This window comes from Pan troglodytes, chromosome 6, assembly GCF_028858775.2.
Source record: "Pan troglodytes isolate AG18354 chromosome 6, NHGRI_mPanTro3-v2.0_pri, whole genome shotgun sequence".
NCBI lineage: Eukaryota > Metazoa > Chordata > Mammalia > Primates > Hominidae > Pan > Pan troglodytes.
The window spans coordinates 95,024,811-95,043,318 of NC_072404.2; the positions used below are offsets into that span (position 1 = coordinate 95,024,811).

Here is an 18,508-nt window from a genome sequence, read left to right on the forward strand (position 1 = left end):
TGATGTGCTGCTGAATTTGGTTTTCCAATATTTTATTGAGGATTTTCTCATCGATATTCATCAGGGATATTGGTCTAAAATTCTCTTTTTTTGTTGTGTCTCTTCCAGGCTTTGGTATCAGGATGATGCTGGCCTCATAAAATGAGTTAGGGAGGATTCCCTCTGTTCCTATTGATTGGAATAGTTTCAGAAGGAATGGCACCAGCTCCTCTTTGTTGAATTGATCCTTTTACCATTATGTAATGGCCCTCTTTGTCTCTTTTTATCTTTGTTGGTTTAAAGTCTGTTTTATCAGAGACTAGGATTGCAACTCCTGTTTTTTTTTTTTTTTTTTTTTTTTGCTTTCCATTTTATTGGTACGTCTTCCTCCATCCCTTTATTTTGAGTCCATGTGCGTCTCTGCCTGTAAGATGGGTCTCCTGAATACAGTACACTGATGGGTCTTGACTATCCAATTTGTCAGTCTGTGTCTTTTAATTGGGGCATTTAATCCACTTACATTTAAGGTTAATACTTAATACTGTAATGTGTGAATATGATCCTGTCATTATGATATTAGCTGGTTATTTTGCCCATTGATTGATGCAGTTTCTTCCTAGCATCAATGGTCTTGACCATTTGGCATGTTTTTGCTGTGGCTGGTACCAGTTTTTCCTTTCCATGTTTAGTGCTTCTTTCAGGAGCTCTTACAAGGCAGGCCTGGTGGTGACAAAATCTCTCAGCATTTGCTTTTCTATAAAAGATTTTATTTCTCCTTCACTTATGAAGCTTAGTTTGGCTGGATATGAAAGTCTGCATTGGAAATTCTTTTCTTTAAGAATATTGAATATTGGCCCCCACTGTCTTCTGGCTTGTAGGGTTTCTGCCAAAAGATCAGCTGTTAGTCTGATGGGCTTCCCTTTGTGGGTAACCCGACATTTCTCTCTGGCTGCCCTTAGCAGTTTTTCCTTGATTTCAACTTTGGTGAATCTGACAATTGTGTGTCTTGGGATTGCTCTTCTCAAGGAGTATCTTTGTGGTGTTCTCTGTATCTCCTGAATTTGAATGTTGGCCTACCTTGCTAGGTGGGCAAGTTCTCCTGGATAATATCCTGAAGAGTGTTTTGCAGCTAGGTTCCATTCTCCCTGTCACTTTCAGGTACACCAATCAAACGTAGATTTGGTCTTTTCACATTGTCCCATATTTCCTGGAGGCTTTGTTCATTTCTTTTCACTCTTGTTTCTCTAAACTTCTCTTCTCGCTTCATTTCATTCATTTTATCTTCAATCACTGATACCTTTCTTCCATTTGATCGAATTGGCTACTGAAGCTTGTGCATGCATGACGTAGTTCTCGTGTCATGGTTTTCAGCTCCATCAGGTCATTTAAGGTTTTCTCTACACTGTTTATTCTAGTTAGCCATTTGTCTATCTTTCTTCAAGGTTTTTAGCTTCCTTGCGATGGGTTCGAACATCCTCCTTTAGCTCGGAGAAGTTTGTTATTACTGACTTTCTGAAGCCTACTTCTGTCAACTCGTCAAAGTCATTCTCCATCCTGCTTTGTTCTGTTGCTGGCGAGGAGCTGCGATCCTTTGGAGAAGAAGGGGTGCTCTGGTTTTTAGAATTTTCAGTTTTTCTACTCTGGTTTCTCCCCATCTTTGTGGTTTTATCTAACTTTGGTCTGTGATGATGGTGACCTACAAATGGGGCTTTGGTTTGGATGTCCTTTTTGTTGATGTTGATGCTATTCCTTTCTGTTTGTTAGTTTTCTTTCTAAATGTCAGGTCCCTCAGCTGCAGGTCTGTTGGAGTTTGCTGGAGGTCCACTCCAGACCCTGTTGCCTGAGTTTCACCAGCAGAGGCTGCAGAACCCAAATATTGCAGGACAGCAAATATTTCTGCCTGATCCTTCCTCTAGAAGCTTTGTCTCAGAGGGGCACCTGGCTGTATGAGGTGTCAGTTGGCCCCTACAGTGAGATGTCTCCACGTTAGGCTACACGGGGGTCAGGGACCCACTTGAGGAGGTTGTTTGTCCATTCTCAGAGCTCAAACACCATGCTGGGAGAACCATTGCTCTCTTCAGTGCTATCAGACAGAGACGTTTAAGTCTGCAGAAGTTTCTGCTGCCTTTTTTCAGCTATGCCCTGCCCTAAGAGGTGGAGTCTATAGAGGCCTGTGGGCCTCGTTGAGCTGTGGTGGGCTCTGCCCAATTCAAGCTTCCTGGCTGCTTTGTTTACCTACTCAACCCTCAGCAATGGCAGACTCCCCACCCCCCAGCCAGGCTTGCTCCCTCACAGTTTGATCTGGGACTAGCAGTGAGCAAGGCTCCGTGGGCGAGGGACCCGCTGAGCCACATGTGGGATATAATCTCCTAGTGTGCCATTTGCTAAGACTGTTGGAAAATCGCAGTGTTTAGGTGGCAGTTTCCAGATTTTCCCAGTACAGTCTGTCATGGCTTCCCTTGGCTAGGAAAGGGAAATACCTGGACCCCTTGCTCTTCTAGGGTGAGGCAATGCCCCGCCCTGTTTCAGCTCACCCTCCGTGGGCTGCACCCACTTTCTGACCAGTCCCAATGAGATGAACCAAGTACCTCAGTTGGAAATGCAGAAATCACCTGTCTTCTGCATCGATCACGCTGGGAGCTGCAGACCAGAGCTGTTGCTATTGGGCCATCTTGAAATGGGGCTTCTTCACACTTTTCAGATGTTCTAATAACTTGTTTTATTCTTTGACTGTAGCCTAATGATTTCCTCTTGGAGAAGTTCAAATATTTTGTTCTGCACATGCTGTTCTCTCTGTAGGCCCCAGGCTTCCCATCACTGCTTTTTCTGTGCCATACTTTATCTCTGAATCCCAGGTCTTCTTTATTGGTTTACTCCATCGCTTCTAGTAAACAAAGATTCAAAGGAAAGAGTGTATAATAAATCAAAATTTGAGCCCATAGGTATCTGCAAATTTATTCTATACCTTTGCTTTGGCAGGCTGAGCATATAATTTCAGGCTAAAAATCATTTTTACTTATACTGTGAAATTCAAAATTGCTCTATTTTTTCCAGAATCTATACTTGTTCTTAAGAAATTCACTGACATTTTATTTTCCATTTTTCACATATGATTTCTAATTTTCTCTGAATTGCTCAGAATTTTTTCTCTAAAAACAAATTAATGAAAGTTTATCATGTCATATTTTGGTGTGATTCCTTTATAGTCATCATTTAAGACCACTTGGTGGTCACCTGAAACCAGGTGACTGCTGCCCTTAATTTCTGAGAAAAATGTTTTTGTTATTATTTTAATCATTTGTTTAAATTTGTTTTTTGTTGTTTCTTCCTTTCTGGAATTCTTAGTTGGCACTGGAAACTCCTGAATTTATTTTGTAGTTTTCTAATAATTTCTCTCCTATATTTCATCTCCTTATTCTTTGGTTCTATTTTATGGTATATTTATCAAATTAGTCCCAACAATTCTTATAAAATTGATGAAATTTTCTTTTACTAGCTTGATTATCTTTTTGTTATAGCACCGTGTTTTGCTGTTTTTATGTTGGATGCAATATATTTTGTCCTCTTAGAAGATTTCCATGAAATTAATTTATTTATTTGGATATTTTTATTTTCTTCTGAATTCTGAATTTTCCAGGATTAATTGCATGCTATTCATCCATATCATGTTAGAGGCTTTCTTCAAATAATCTGAGAATCTGTGGCTATCCATTTATATTTAAGAAGAATGCACTGGAAAGCCAACTAGAAGCTCTGTGTGCATAGATGGATCTTGTTGACTTCTTGCTTTAATTTAGAATGGTCGGGTGGCAGGCCAGATTTGGATAGGAGTTCCTCACATGTCAGCCTTTTCTTTGAAACTATTCTGTTTCTTCAGGAAAAAATATCTGTTAGGAGACCATGTACTGCTACCTGTTTTATTTTGGTTTAAAGTTATAAGGCTTGAGACATGCACCGCATGGTTTGTACAATTATACTTAAATAACCCGTTTAATACCACCTTTAGACCTGAGCAAGCTATGCTCCTGTTCTGGGCTGCTTGAATGGTTGCCTGGGATTTTGAGTGCCTTCCTTGAAGGATACCCTACTCTAGGACTTGACTAGGGCTGAGAGGGATTCTGGGACTACTGACTCCCACCTCTGCTATTGTATTGGCACCTGTGGTATGTATGGTATTTCTTTCACTGGCTCATATAAGATTGGGTGACAGAAGGTTGCTGACACAGTGATTCTGAGTTACTTTCAATTGAAGTTGAGGGATTTGGACTCCCATACAATCTACTGCCAAACCTTGAGGCTGAGCCAAGTGTGGGGGCCAGTGTATGGGTTCTTGAAAATATTTCAACTACAGTGCTATTTCATAGCACAACACCTGAGGAAGAAGGAGGTATTAGTAAGCGTCTTTTATCCCGTGTCCTACTTTCCAACCAAACCCTCACTTCTGGCACCAACAGATAACTCTACCTCTCCATAAGCTTCACACAATATGACGAATGGTGATTGGGGATGGTCATATTTATCACCTCAAAGACATTTAGATGTTATCATTCTGTTAGGTTGAAAGAACCTTCTGATTGACATCCTCCCCTGTGTGGAAGGTGGGAGTACATATAACATTAAAAGAGATCATTTTCTAGGAATTCATTGGTTATAGATTAATTATTTAAAAAGTCATAGTTAGAGGATGTGTCACTCTATATTTATGTTAATAAATGATTAAGGATAAATTTAAGATGGCCAGAAAATGAATTATTGTTCATATGTTTATTTACAGTATGGGTAAGATTTGCATTTGCTGTCATCATCAACAAAATATAGTAATATAACAACCTTTGAAAGAATCACTGGAAGCCAATATTCATAGGCTACACTACATATAGTACAGAATCCTGAGTGATAACATAATCGGTATGAAATAACTGGTATTCAGAAATTGCAGAGGTGATAATTTCTATATTGTTTCATGGCACTCTGAGTGTGAATAACATTGCTGCCTTTTTCCCTGGGTGGGAAATATAAAATTTCCTAGGATGGCACACTTAAAAATAACCACAAAGCCTTCATGAATATTAACAGGAAGAAATGGTGCCTAGACACTGCAAAAATTGCCATGATCAGTGATTGGACAATAAGGGAAATGCAGAAACTTCTCATAAGGCTGTACCTCTTCTTTGCCCATTATTCTGAATCTTCATTGATAAGTCACTTAACATGGTGTTACTTATTGTGTAACTAGATTCTTCTTGAAGAGCAAAAGGCCTACCAAATATATTTCCTCAATATTCTACAAAACCAAAATATTAAATTAAAAAGTGAGTCTCTAAAAAACATCAGTGGAAAGACCAGCTTCAGTGCTTCAGCACCTTGATGCAGTTGGCATTTTTCACATTTCAGTCAAATAAGGGCCAATTTGAATAAACTACTCTTCATGGCTTCCACTGTCACCCAGGGTTCTGAGAAAGGTTGGTAAGTTGAAACTGTTATGAGTCTAGAAGTGAAATTAAAAATTTAAAAGCACTACTGTTATTTGTGGTATGTGTATATGACAATGAGATCAACACTACAACCACACTTCCAAAACTGTGAGCCAAGATACTCTCTCAAATGTATTACCACACTTATGGGAGAGCTGCATAATATTTTAAATTTTCAAGGAAAACACAGTGATACTAAACATCTGTCAGACACTGAGTGCACTAATAGCTTGAGGTAATTCACAGTCTCAAAGTTGCATTGTGTTGTATTCCTTTTGATGACATCATACCTTCCTAAGATGTGTTTCTTTCATTACATGACAAAAAACAAATGCCATGTGGAAATCAATGTAGAAAAGGAAATGAGCGTGAGAGTGCTTGATCTGACTTAAGGTCTTGGGGCATTGTGCAGTGCCAAACAGGTGCATGCATCTAATTTGTAAGGTACTGTGGTTACTTAAGAATGAACTAAAAATATAATTTCGTTCTTTGGATTTATGGGTATTTTTTCCAAAAGCCTACTAAACTGTTAGAACATAAACATTTATTAAGTTGTTTGGATTTAACTACTAAATAGATGGAACTGTTAGATACTGCTTTTGGCCAAGAGTGTATGCAAAGAAAAGTTACTAAGACATTAAGAGTGTTGTGAATCCAAATGTTTGGGAATCTCCAAAGCTTTGGAAGAAAAAGGACTGTTTTAAATAAATTTTTGTTAGAGTAAATTGCATTCTCTTGACCCATTGCTCCTTGGGAGATTTAAATGCACAAGCCCAGACTTTGAGGTTAATCTGTCCCATCTGAAAGTTATTGACATTTTAGAAACATCAATGTGTATTTAGGCATCTATGTAGTAATTCCTGTAAGGCTAAGGTTTCATTACTTTAACAAAAAATGTGAATGTGAAGAATATGAAATAAATTGATGTGTAAATGAATTGGGCTCATTTTAAGATACTGACACGTGCCCCAAATTTGAAATTGATCATATTGAGAGACAGGACTAGCTAGATTTCCTTGGCCGACAAAGAATCCCTAAGCCTAGCTGGGAAGGTGACAGCTTCCACCTTTAAACACGGGGCTTGCAACTTAGCTCACACCTGACCAATCATCTAGGAAAGAGAGCTCACTAAAATGCTAATTAGGCAAAAACAGGAAGTAAAGAAATAGCCAATCATCTGTTGCCTGAGAGCACAGCAGGAGGGATAATGATCGGGATATAAACCCAAGCATTCGAGCTGGTAAAGGCTACCTTCTTTGGGTCCCCTCCCTTTGTATGGGAGCTCTGTTTTCACTCTATTAAATCTTGCAACTGCACTCTTCTGGTCCGTGTTTGTTACAGATCAAGCTGAGCTGAGCTCCCCGTCCACCACTGCTGTTTGCCGCCATCGCAGACCGGCAGCTGACTTCCATCCCTCCAGATCCAGCAGGGTGTCTGCTGTGCTCCTGATCCAGCCAGGTGCCCATTGCCACTCCTGATCAGGCTAAAGGCTTGCCATTGTTCCTGGACCGCTAAGTGCCTGGGTTCATCCTAATGGAGCTGAACACTAGTCACTGGGTTCCATGGTTCTCTTCTGTGACCCACGGCTTGTAATAGAGCTATAACACTCACCACAGGGCCCAAGATTCCATTCCTTGGAATCCGTGAGGCCAAGAACCCCAGGTCAGAGAACACAAGGCTTGCCACCATCTTGGAAGTGGCCTGCTGCCATTTTGGAAGTGGCCCGCCACCATCTTGGGAGCTCTGGGAGCAAGGACCCCCAGGTAACAATATGTAATCTATACCCTCTAGTCTCTAAGAACTAACATTAAAAAAAAAAAAAATCAAACAGTGAAATGTACTGTAATTAAACTTCCTTTTTAAGAAAGACAGGTCTCAACTAATTTTGTGACTATCCTTAAAACTTTATAATCTGATTCTGCCAAGTTCCCCATTTATAGGTGGAGCATCTGACTTTGAGAAAGTAGACTTGTGATTTAAATTTTAGCACTTCAAGAGTTTTGTTTTTATGTACTATATGTCACTCTGCTACCTGGAAGTGAATAAATCATTGCTTGAAGGAGGCAAACCAGCAGTGCAACTGAAATGAAGTAATAGCAATGGATTAAAATAGTACAGAAGGCCAGTGAGAAAGATTCTTTCTTAGGTCCATTTTGTACACTGAAGGATTTTGGCATATTTTATGTGAGTAATAAAATTAAGTAGCCATTCATTTTTCTAAACATGTTGAAAACCAATTTTATTAATTAAAACATATTTTTATAATTCTGATTACAAAACAACTGCTCAAATATTTGTAATTAAAGATCACATTTTTATACTGGATGTTTTTTAATAGCTATCCATAAATGTGGCATAAAGTGAGTGTAAAATCAGTGCACATTTCATTCTCAAGCTAGTAGTCAAGGTTTGGCTAGTGATACAGAGATAATCATTTTTACTTATTCTTTTTCTAGTTGTTTGACTCAACAGTATTCTTTTCAGTATGACTTTCTACTAAATAGGTGTGGTCTTCATTAGAGGGCAAAATGACCTTCAATGTGAATATAAGGGAATATGTGAATAAAAGTATTTTGTGAATATGGCTTTTTCCCATTGTGGAATAATCCTGCAGATTACTCCTTAGGGATGAAATGAGTATCAGACTGACACTGAAATGCTTCATTATTAGTTTAAAAATGAATGAAAAATTACAGAGACTGATTTGATAAAAACAAGAAAAATGATCATCAAATTTCTATAAACTTGATGGTAAAATTATGGTTTTATCAAAGCATTGTAAAGCACACGGTGTGTGGTATAAAGCGCATCTGAAAGTGTTTTAATCCCTTCTAACTAAGTAGCTTCCTTCTATCCCTTGCTCCTCCTTCTAATCCTCCTGCTCCTCCTTCTGAGAAATATAACTGATTAAAGCTTAGTGGAGGGAGTGTGGTCCTTGGAGTGAACCCAGATTTAAGTCAGAATCCCATAGTGTGTAGTATTGGGAAAGATATTTAACTTGATAATGATGTGAACCTAAAAAAAATGGGTACAAAATCATTCTCTGAGGGTTTGTATGTGGATTAATTCTGATAATGTGCATAGATGTTTAGTATAATGTGTCTCTGATAAGGTTTGGATATTTGTTGCTTCCAAATTTCATGTTGTAGTGTAATCTCCAGTGTTGGAGATAGTGTGTGGTTGGAGGCATTTGGATGACAGGTGCAGGTCCCTTGTGAATGAATGGCATAGAACCATCCCCTTGGTGATGAGTGAGTTCTGACTCTAAGTTCACATGACATCTGTTTGTTTAAAAGTATGTGGCACCTCCCCCACTTCTCTCCTGCTATCATGCTCATCATGTATCATCCTGGCTCCCTGCTGCCTTCCAGCGTGATTGCAAGCTTCCTGAGACCTTGCCAGAAGCAGATGCTGGCATCATGCTTCCTGCAAAGCCTGGAGAAACATGAGTCAATTAAACCTCTTTTCTTTATAAGTTACCCAGCCTGGGTATTTTTTTAAATGGCAACACAAAAGCAAACTAACACAGAAAATTGACACCAAGGAGTGAGGCATTGCTACAAAGACACCTGAAAATGTGGAAGTGATTTTGGGGGTGGGTAATGTGCAAAGGTTGGACAACTTTGGAGGGCTCAGAAGAAGACAGGAGGAAGGGGGAAAGTATGGAATTTCTTAGAGACCTGTCAAATGGCTGTGCTCAAAATGCTGATACAAATATGGACAATGATGACCACACTAATGAGTCTCAGATGGAAATAAGGAACTTGTTGGGAACTGAAGTAAAGCTTATCCATCACCCATGTTACATCCAAGAAAAGAACTCAACTGCATTGTGTTCATGCCCTTAGGATCTGTGGAATTTTGAACGTAAGAATGATGACGTAGGGTATCTGGCAGAAGAAATCTTAAAGCAGCTAAGCATTCAAGATGTTGTGGCTTGGCTGCTTCTAACTGCCTATGAATAGAGGTAGAAACAAAGAAATAATTTAAAGTTGAAATGTGTATTTAAAAGGGAAGCACAGCATAAAAGTTTGAAAAATTTGCAGTCTATGCATGTGGCAGAGAAGAAAAAAGTTTCAGGAGGGAATAAAAGCAGGCTTTAGAGCAAGCAGTTACTTGCTAGAGGGATTAACATGACTGAAAGGGAGTGAAGTGTTAATATGCAAAACAATGGGGAAAAGCTCCAACCATGTTTAGAAGGGCTCTGGGTAATGCTTAAGCTGCTACTCTACAGGGTGCAAGCCATAAGCCTGGGTAGCTTCCACCTGGTGTTTTCTGCAGGTGCGCACAATGCAAGAGTGAAGGAGGCTTGGCAGCTTCTTTCTGGACTTCAGAGGATGCATAAGAACGCCTGGGTGCCCAGGCAGAAGCCTGTTGCAGGGTTGGAGCCCTCACAATGAACATCTACTAGAGTAGTGTAGAAGGGAAATGTAGGATTGGAGGCCCCACACAGAGTCCCCAACAGGGCATTGCCTAGTGGATCTGTGGAAAGAGTGCCATTGCCCTCTAACCCCAGAATTGTAGAGCCATGGGCACCTTGCATCCTGAGGCTTGAAAAGCTGCAGGCACCCAACTCCAACTGAGAGCAGTCACAGATGCTATACACAGCAAAGTCACAGGGGCAGAGCTGCCTAAAGCTGTGGAAGCTTACCTCTTGTACCAGTGTGCCCTGGGTATGGGACGTGAAGTCAAAGAAGATTGCTTTGTAGCTTTAACACTTAACGACTGCTCTGCTTGGTTTCAGATTTGTGTGAGGCCTAGTGTCCTTTTTGGGTGATTTCTCCCTTTTAGAATGGAAATGTATGCCCAATGACTGTACCACCATTGTATCTTGGAAGTATATAACTTGTTTTTGATCTCACAGGTTTATAAGTGGAAGGAACTCATCACTAGATGAAACTATGGACTTGGGACTTTTGAGTTAATGTTGGAAAAAGTTAAGACTTTTAGGAAACTATTGAGAAAGTATGATTGTTATTTACAATGTGAGAAGGACATGAAATTTGTCGGGGGTGGGCAGTAGCAGAATGATATGGTTTGGATGCTTATGCCCTGCAAGTCTCATGTTGAAATGTAATCTTCATTGTTGGAGGTGGGGCCTGGTGGGACATGTTTGGCTCATGGGGGCAGATTTCTCATGAATGACTTATCATCATCCCCTTGCTAATGAGCAAATCCTGGCTCTGAGTTCACACAAGATATGGTTCTTTAAAAGTGTGTGGTGCCTCCCCACTACTCTTTCCCCACTCTTGTCATATGATGTGCTGGCTCCCCATCACCTTCCACTGAGCTTCCTGAGGTCCTCACCAGAAGCAAATGCCAGCACCATGCTTCTTGTATAGGCTGCAGAACCATGAGCCAAAATAAATCCTTTTTTTAAATAAATGACCCAGTCTCATGTATTTTTATAACAATAAAAGTGGAGTAATACAGTTTCTCTTACTTCCCAAGCATTTATTTCCTAGCTCTGTCAAATTACTCAAGGTCTGTAACTTGCCTGAACCTCAATGTCTTCAATTAACAAACCGAGGCTAATGATAGTACTTACCCATAAGATTGTTTTAACAATTACATAATGATCCTAGTAAAATATACTTTAAAATTGCTGCCACAGGTAATACGTATTAGCTGTTTATGATTATATTACTTAATTACTATATTATGATTATATTACTACCTTTTTTATTACTACTAGTGATGTAACTATTTTTCCAACAAGTTCCACCCACAGTAAACAGTTTACTATGGCCCTTCTTTTCATGCTTGACAGTATAGATTCATTATAAAATTAATTACTGAGTGAATTAAAAAACAAATTGAATTTGGCACTATTTAAGTATCTAAAAATTTCAAAAGAATGTTCATGAGATAAATTGCACTTTCATAAAAGGCCTGTGGTTCAAATATGTTTTCTCAAATTAGTTGGATGTATAACTGAAGCTGCTCTCCCACGTAAAAATTGAAGATCTCAATGAGAACAAAGTAGAGAAAGGGAATTCTATCTGCTTGCAAAGGCAGCCAAAATAATTTAAGATTGATTCTCTACCCACTGGGAGATTTCATACACTCATCACTTTCTTTTAGTCTGATATACGGGCAGTTCCTTTTAATTCTCTTATTCTTGGCTCCCAAAAATGATTGCTTTGCCAGAAATAAGGCCACAACTCAACAATGCCAGATGGGCTGTGCTCCACATGCGCTCAGAGAAGGCCTGAGGCCTGTTTGTGACACAGGTCGTGTCTGAGGTGAGTTAGAGATTTCTCTCAAATTTCACAAAATCTTATGGTGGTATTCAGCAATTGTTTGAAATGGAAAAAAAAATCAATTTGCTTTTCATAATGTCACATGAAGGGACACAATGCCATGCTTGTAAATAAAGTACATTGAATAAGATAGAGTATGAAAGCCATTTTTAATCTAAAGAGCAGAATACATCCAAAACTGAAATTTCACATTTGAAAAACACAGGCCCTAAACTTGAATGCTTCTACCTTGCTTATTGATTCTTTTTAATTAAAAGCTTGTTAACAGAATTAATATTATATGGATTAATAAATTAGTAAATGGTTTGCCAGGACTTTGCCCAGGATTCTTATGAATTGTAAGATTGGGAAATGCAGTGTAAACTTTTTGATCTATTTTGACATCGTATCAGACATATCATTGACATAGCTGTCTGCATATCAAAATCAATTTTATTCATTTGAAGCTATGATGTTTTCTACTAACATTTGCCCTGAAATTTTAAGACTAAAGAGTATTTCTGTAACCCACGTTTCTGAAATAGGATTTGAAATAAACCAGTTGTGATGCTTCTGGGCACTGGGAAGATTTTCCTGATCTCACCCTCTCAAACCTCATATGCTATAAAGATAAGATAAACAGGGACTAAATGCATAAAACAGAATTGTATATCTGAAATTCATAGAAAACTTGTCAAAATAAACTGTTGAAGCACTTGTTTCAAAATCTTGAAATGTATATGAGATCACAAAACAATGGTTTAGAGATTTCTTGTCAATGGTGGCTTTCTTATGAGGGTGGAAAGCATGCACTACGTAATGCTTAGTCTGCAAATGTCAATGTGATAATACATAATGATTTAAGATGAAATATTAAATGTGAGTTCCAGGACGACAGAGACCATCCCTTACTTATATACACATACATATAGCATTACAGAATCCATGACCTATTGCAGACACTCAAAGCATGTTTATTAAATGTAACTAAATTGAGTCACACCATTTCGTTGTAGAGTAAACAGAATACTAGATTGGCAATCTAGGTCAGCAGCTCTTAAACTAGCATGCACAAGATTTCCCAGAAGAGCTTTTAAAATAGTTTTCTTGGCCGGTCGCGGTGGCTCACGCCTGTAATCCCAGCACTTTGGGAGGCTGAGGCGGGCAGATCACGAGGTCAGGAGATCGAGACCATCCTGGCTAACACGGTGAAACCCTGTCTCTACTAAAAATATAAAAAATTAGCCAGGCTTGGTGGCGGGTGACTGTGGTCCCAGCTACTTGGGAGGCTGAGGCAGGAGAATGGCGTGAACCCGGGAGGCGGAGCTTGCAGTGAGCGGAGATTGCGCCACTGCACTCCAGCCTGGGAGACAGAGACTCCGTCTCAAAATAGATAAATAAATAAAATAAATGAATACAATAGTTTTCTTTCTCTCTCTCTCTTTCCACACACGTGCAAACCTGCACATATACACAGATATGCATGTATTCACTAGGTCTAAATTAATAGTACACGATAAAAATTCAAATAATAAAGAGAAAAGAAGGGGAAAAAAAGAAACATGTTAAAAAAAAAAATTCCTAGGCATTGAGAAGAAGACCAGGCCATGTCTTCTAGCAATCAAAACAAAGGAAATATCTTTATGTCTATTTTATTTAGAATTGAATACATGACATTGGTAAAGATGAAGAGGAAACTACTGGTAAGCGGCCATGTATCAAGAAATGAGAGTCTTTTTTTTCCTAGGCATTTCGTCATAATTAAAATATTGTTATAAAATAATTCTGTATTCCTGTAACTAAGGAAATAGCTCCAATTTTAATTCCATCTTAGAGGTCTTCTGTCTTAACCCCCAACTGAAGCCAATCTCAGTGAATAATTTGAGCAAAATAAAGGGAAGACAAAAGTTAATAGAAAAAAATGGTAGAGGCTTACAACACAACACTATCATTTGTAGTAACCTTCCACACACGCATGATTTTACATTTTTACATCTAGACTATATTTAGTCTTAGGGTAAGATTATTTTGTAAAAACTAAAGCTTCCATAATTTGTTTGGTTTACAAGTTATGTGAATTGACTGCTTAGAGCACATGGTAAATTTGTTTTACAAACTTTTCAGTAGAGTGAACTCTACCGGGTTTTACACTTTTTCTGAAGATTATTTGATTTGAGAAATCCTTGTGCATCCTGGGGTTACCAAATATAAAATGCCAGGTCGAACTACTGTCAGGTCCTTCACACTGAGTCTTGGGATATATTTAGCAGTTAAAGTGACTGCTAACAGAATGTGAGTAAAAGTTGACTTTTGGTTGAATGTTATATTGACATAATTATTAGTTCCATACTCATTAAGTGAATATCTCATCTATATGTATGGATGTTTATGTTACATTTGGCAGTGTTTAATTAGTTGAAAATGTTTTATGGTACATTTTATAGTTAGTAATTTATTACAAATCTCCAGTTGTAAAGAAAATAGCATTCCCTGTCTAAGTACTGCCTGAATCTATATCTTCTAGCCAACTGTGCTATGGGTGTTCATGTCAGCTGCCTTTCTCTTATAGCTGATGCAACCTGGAAATCAGTATCTCCCAGTAAAGCCAGTACAACCGTACTAAGGACAGATCCTAGATTGCACAGGGAAGTGAAACAAATGGAAAACCATGCCACTGCATGAAGAGACATTTTGGAGTAAGGTTCTTGCTGAATTCTTTGGAAGAAAACAATGCCTTTTAAATAAAATTTATATTTAATTAATCACTCTATGAAGGCCATATCTAAAGTTTAAAACTTGAACAATTGCAAATCATAGCATCTCTTTACATCCAATTAGTAATAAAAAAAGTTATAAGGAAATGAGCATTCCAAAGTAGAACAGAGGGTGTGTGAGCAATGTGAGATATGGAGGAAGAATAGGCAGAGAGAATAAATCAGATCATACACTTCCCATCCAACAGATGCATAAAGATTTCACCAATTCTTAGTGAAAAAAGGTTGAATGAAACTTAATAGCAGGAAACAGCATATGTATTTGTTATTGCATACATTATTACCTTACTTAACTATATGAAAAAACTAATACTTTTTTAGATTTTGGGGAACCAAATTCTGGTAAATACATAAAACAATCCAGTTATTTTTGCAAATTGATCTCTAGCCAATTGGACTGTAGCTCGCAATTGAAATAGAAGATTTCATTGTGGAAATTAAAAAGACGAGGCAAACAGCATTCTTTGTGGTGGATTTAGCTTAGTTGATACGTGTTCTGTGTTGAATAAGAGTTGAGAAAGCCCTATACAGAAAACAGACAATCTGTCTTCACCTTTTAATGCTGCATTCAACCAGCAATGGATCCAGTTTTGAAATATCTAGACTTAGACACGTAGGCTAGGTAGCTAAGTTTTCTTCTATCTATAGAAGTCTTAGATATTTCCTCTTCTCTAAGAGGCAGAATTTGACAAATTATGCAACTTTCAGGGCCTCAGTTTCCTCATATATAAAATCAGTATAATAATGGTATCTATTTAATATGGTTGAGAAAAGAGTGTTCGAATTAATACATACAAAAAAACTGCAAAAAGCTTCATGGCACATAATATATGCACAAAATCATAGCAAGGCAGAATAATAGGGTGTCCAAGAGCACAACACTACTAAAAATTAATTGCCTGAGCTCAAATTCAGGACTCCCCCACATCCTAGTGGTGTGACCTGACTTCAAGCTCAGTTTTCATGTGTGTAAAAAGGGGATTAAAATAGTACTACCTTACAGAGGCATTTTGCTGAATTGAGACTGTATGTGTAAAACACTTAGGGCAGCTTTGTAAAATTTAGTTACTTTTTTGTAATTGTCATTATGAAATATTTATAAAATTATGCATGTTAGTACCTACATAAAGCATTTTTTTGTTGCATTCAATAGTGTAGCTTTAAAGGCTTTATCATGTTTAGTTATAAGGAAAATGGCTAAAAAGTAGAATTCAGGTTCTCGGGTTAGTATTCAAAAGAGAAACTGATGTCTTCTGAGAAGTTTAACATATCAGCAAAAGCATCTACAAGGCAAATTATTATTGCTATGTCATGGCATTATAATAATAATAATTCTCTAAAAATAATAAAATTTGCTTATAGAAAGAGTATGCAGTGATGTGATGTGATATTGGAAACATATCCTGGTTACTTAAAAATAAAAATAATTCTTTTTGCCATGTAAACACACCAAACACATTAAAATCAAGGTAATTGATGGCCCTGTCCGAGAATTTTTGTTTCATATTGTTTATAACTATAGCATTTCATACCTTATGAAATTGAAATATGTAATTTCTCTAAAGGAAGGTGGTTATAATTACATGATGAGACACTGTGAATAAAAATTGTGTAATTATTTGTAATCCCACAAGTGAATTATTCAATTAGATGTTTCCACATAATGCTGAGCTCAAGAAGGAGTCACCTAATTTGTGCAGCCTGTTTCTCCATTTTCTCAGCCTTCTTCTGTGCTTTAGAAGCCTGAGTCAACCAATTAAGTTTGGGATCTCAGGCATTTTTTGCTGAGATCTCATAAATAAATAACTGTCCTTTATTTCTTTTCCCCTGTCCTTTTCCTGTTGTCGCCAACCCATGTTTTATAACAGCCACTTCCCATTAACATTCTTACTCTATGGCCTGTAATGCGTGCACCCTTAATAACCACTTAGTTACTGATGGCCTGCTTCATACAGTAGCTTTATACATATTTCATACAATTTGTGCATTCCTTTAAGTGATTTTTACATCTTCAAGAGATAATCCATTCCACTGGTAAACTATAATAATGATGTCAAATGACACTTTCCAGTGGAAGGAGATTGTATTTATGGAAATTTTTATTGAAAGCTTTTACTTTCCAAAATACTAAAATTTAAATCATGTAAAGGAAGATGTATAATAAATTTAGCTTGATTTTTAATGATAATGTGTCTTATTCTCTGTAGTTGTCTTATTTATGCTGCACGTCTCTTGTCCATCTGTTCTCCGTTTTGTGATGCTGATCCAGGTGGTTCTTCAGTACATGAGTATATGAGACTGCAGGAATTTATAGATGGAGAAGAGCACATGGTAGTCCTATTACCATAATCAGATTTTGATAGAGAAGAGCACATGGTAGTCCTATTACAGTAATCAGATTTTATGTTGGTTTCAAAGTGAGAAGAGTGTTTTGAAATGCCAAAAGCAATTTCATCCTATAAAAAGACCAAATTGCTATTGAAAACTTTCCTTAGGCAGCTTTAAGCACATTTTTTTTTTTCCTGGAAGTGATTTTGGTTCAGAACATAAAAAGAAAGTTAATGATTTGGGGAAAATTTTTCCTAACTCAACATGTCTGTGATAAAACAGTGGGTTTACTGATAGCAGAAAATCATATGATGCAGGGTTTTAAAAATTAATCCTCACTACCATACACAGTGTTTGGCCTATTGGCTAGTAAATTATAGCTTCTGGCTTTTTCTATACTTTTAGCTCTTATAAAATGCAAAATGGCATACACCTGGCTTTTAAAAGCAGTAGTTAATCAAGCACTTGAAATTAATGCTAGCACTCAAAATAATTATGTTTACTTTATCCGAAGTTTTCAATCTTATAGTTTTCAAATATATATAAATAAATTAGTGACACTATTATTGAAATCATATATTTATTTCTTATAAAGAAATGTATGGAAAATGTATTGTTCAATGAGTGTGTTCAGTTCGTTTTGGGAGAACATTTCTGCATGAGAGAATTGCTAATTGTTTTGGGAGAAGACAGTTCTGCATGAGACAATAGTAATCTTTTTTCCAAAATTTTATTACCTTGGGCAAACCATGAATTATTATTGTGCCACTGTTTTTTGAAATCATGTTCAATAATCTGAAGTCAATGTATTTAATCAGAAGTAGTATGAAATGAAGTTTCTTGAATGAAGTGTTTCAAAACCAAATGATATAAATTTTTTACAGCAATATTTTGAAAATAATTTGGTGTATTTTTAAATTTAATATTGCATTGATATTACTGGACTCATTTCTATTTTATTGACACACAAAAAAATCTTAACATGAAAAGCATTTCTTTATTCTTAAACCATCATAAATATTTCAAATATATAACCTACTGGTTCTTTTTAAGAAGAAAATAAATTCATAGCACTAGATTTTGGAGGGAGCAGACCAAAGCAACATACCACAAGCATGAGACTTATAGAAAAGTTTTTATGATGTGTATCCTGGAAAAAAATGTAATTCTATCTGAGAATATATCAGTGTACTTTTACATACCAAAACATAAATAGCATTTATATTTCTTATCTATTAAATAACATACTTTCCCCCAAAACTCCAGGTAAAATTGAAAGAAAGGTCTACCTAGTTATCTTCTAAGGAAGCTTATATTTTTTCTCATGTTTACAACTAATCTTATGTTTTGCAGCAGTTAGTGCCATATTAGTACCGATTTTTAAAGCTGTTTTACCTGTATAGGATTATAATTTAAACTCCATGCCTTTTTACTTGCATGAGCAACTTCCAGGGCCCTTGCAGAGGACCTAGCAATGTATTCTCATGTACTTGTATTTTCAATACAATGTACCAAAGTAAGTTATTTCAACAAAAATCACTTGAGATTATTGTCTCTTTACTCCAACTTCGATGTCAAGTGGCTTTGAAGTAGCCATGGGCATTTTTGGAATCTGCCTAAGGGCATGTTTGAGATATATCTTGTCCGAGTTTAGTGCAATATCTTTTTATTTACATTTGTAGTCACTTCTGTGCATAGTTAACTTATTGCT

At 37.1% G+C, this 18,508-nt stretch overlaps 1 long non-coding RNA gene across 1 annotated transcript in view; it reads right to left on the minus strand.

Annotated features, from left to right (window-relative positions):
* Positions 1-340: 340 nt before the first annotated feature.
* The window catches only part of LOC134810549 (uncharacterized), a 781,635-nt gene continuing 763,467 nt past the window's right edge, over positions 341-18,508 (minus strand). The window contains exon 6 of the long non-coding RNA XR_010158894.1: positions 341-2,863. This is a non-coding gene — a long non-coding RNA (uncharacterized LOC134810549). The remainder of the gene's footprint in view (positions 2,864-18,508) is intronic.